Below are 2,473 nucleotides of genomic sequence, written 5' to 3' on the forward strand. Positions count from 1 at the left end.
TTGAGTTTCTGTAGGATCTCGAGTATAAGGCTATCAGGAGAGATGAGTTTCGATAGCTGCGATTTGTAGAGTTTCTGCACTAATCCGTTTACGTGATGGCTGAAATGGAAAAGCGGTGATCGTAAATCCGAGTCCCAGCGGGCCGCCGGCATTACGATGCGATTTGGCAACGCAGCCGACTGTGGAGTTCTCACTGTCATCGTCACATGGCACTTCCTAAAGCCATCACCAATCAGATGAGCGATTGCCACATAATGCACAGAGACAAACAATGCGACATACGCCTGGTGTGTCAGCGCGTACTCATAAAAGATAACGCGTAACTCCCGTACATATGTGAATTACTTCAATGCTCTGGGTGCCACACGCACACACACACACACACACACACACACACACACACATGCACACACGCGCACGTACAGACACGACCACACGCACACACACACACACACACACACACACACACACACACACACACACACACACATACTCAGATATGCATGATCATAAATCCGACAAACACAGAAACACAAAGTACCAAATCTTTACAGGACGAATAATATTCGTCGGTAGTCTCATCATAGACTGTAACGTATTAGGTGCCGTTTTAGGTTCCTGTGACAGATATACAATTCCCACAGTTATCCTGTCCAGATTCTACTTCTGTATGATTATTACCGATTACGAAGTTTTGACGAGTGACAGCTTTTTTATTCCGGAAGTGTGTTCGGGTTATCGAAGTTCGTAGTACCTTCATCGGTTGCAGCAATGATCTCAAAGTGTACAGATTAAAAGTTTTCACTCGCTGGGTTCAAACAATAATGTTTGCCTTCTGCAGGTAAAGTCTTCCTGTATGTTTTCTGGAGCGACAGCTATTTTTTCGTGAAATCATGGACTGGGGGTAGCACCTTAGATTAGTAATCAAAACGTCCACGATCCCGGGTTTGAGACGGTCTCCTCCCACCGCTTAGATTTTGAATATAAATAATATGAAGTGAAAAGGGACGAAGAAAAGGATTTCTGGTCAGAGGAATAGAGGATAATATTAACAACAGCAGAAAATGGTAAGTCTCCAGTTGGATTCGATATGAATAGGAAGGTAAGACAGTGATTGAGTTACTATGAACGGCTCATTGAGAAGGATGTTTTTATCGGAAACTACAGCAAGCTAATGCTGACAACGACAGTTCAGGTATACATGCTGACGTCGCAAGCCAAAATGAAGAGATAAGACAGTACATGAGGATACTGAACTGGTAATTTAGTACGTAGAGGGAGACGAAAATCTAATGGTCGTAGGGGGATTGCAATGCTGTTGTAGGGGCAGAAAAAATCTCAAGTGAAAGCGATTTACTTGAAAAGGGTCGGGAGGTGAGTGAAAATGTCAATTAGGTTGTGTCACAGTCAGCTAGAGATTCCAAAATCAGATATTGGGTTGTAAGGCGTAGCAGATACAGATTCAGATCAAAATTTAGTAGTGATGAAGAGTACGCTGGAGTCTAAGAGATTAGTCAGAAAGAATCAACGCGCGAAGAAGGGGGATGTGGAGCTACTAAGGAATAAAAAGATATATTTGAGATTTTCTGGTGCTGTATATAGTGCGATAAGGAATAGCACGGTAGGCAATTCAGTTGAAGAGGAGTGGATGTCTCTCAAAAGGGCAATAATAGAAGTTGGAAAGAAAAACGTAGGTACAAAAAAGGTAACTGAGAAGTAACCATGGGTAACAGAAGAAATATTTCAGGTCATCGATAAATGAAGGAAGTACAGAAGTATTAAGGAAATCTCAGGAATATAGAAATACTTGACACTTTGGAAGGAAATAAATAGGAACTGCAGAGAAACTATGGAGAAAAAGTTGCATGAAAAATGTGAAGAAATCGAAAAAGAAATTACTGTCGAAAGGACTGACTCTGCATACAGGAAAGTCGAAGCAATCTGCAGTGAAATTAAAACCAAAGGTGGTAACAATATGCGTGCAATGGTAATTCCATTGCTGAATGCGGAGGAGAGAGCAGATAAGTCGAAAGAGTAGACTCAAGGCGTCCATGATGGTGAAGTCTTGTCTGAAATGACAGAAGAAGGAAGATGCGTAGATACAGAAGAGACAAGTTATCCAGTATGAGAATTTGATAGAGCTTTGCAAGCGAGAAGATTGAATAAGGCGGAAGGGGTAGATTACATTCTAAAATAATTGGGGGAAGTGACAACAAAACTATTATTCACCTTGGTGTGTAGAATGTATGAGGCTGGCGATATACCATAGGACTTTCGAGAAAGAAACATCCATACAGTTCCGAGGACTGGGTCGACAAGTGCGAAAATTATCACACAAACAGCTTAACAACTCATGCATCCAAGCTGCTGACAAGAATAATATACAGATGAAATGGAAACTGAACATCAGTTAAATGATGATCTATTTGTCTTTAGAAAACTAAAGGCACCAGACAGGCAGTTCTGACGTTAC

This window comes from Schistocerca piceifrons, chromosome 1 (genome assembly GCF_021461385.2).
Source record: "Schistocerca piceifrons isolate TAMUIC-IGC-003096 chromosome 1, iqSchPice1.1, whole genome shotgun sequence".
NCBI lineage: Eukaryota > Metazoa > Arthropoda > Insecta > Orthoptera > Acrididae > Schistocerca > Schistocerca piceifrons.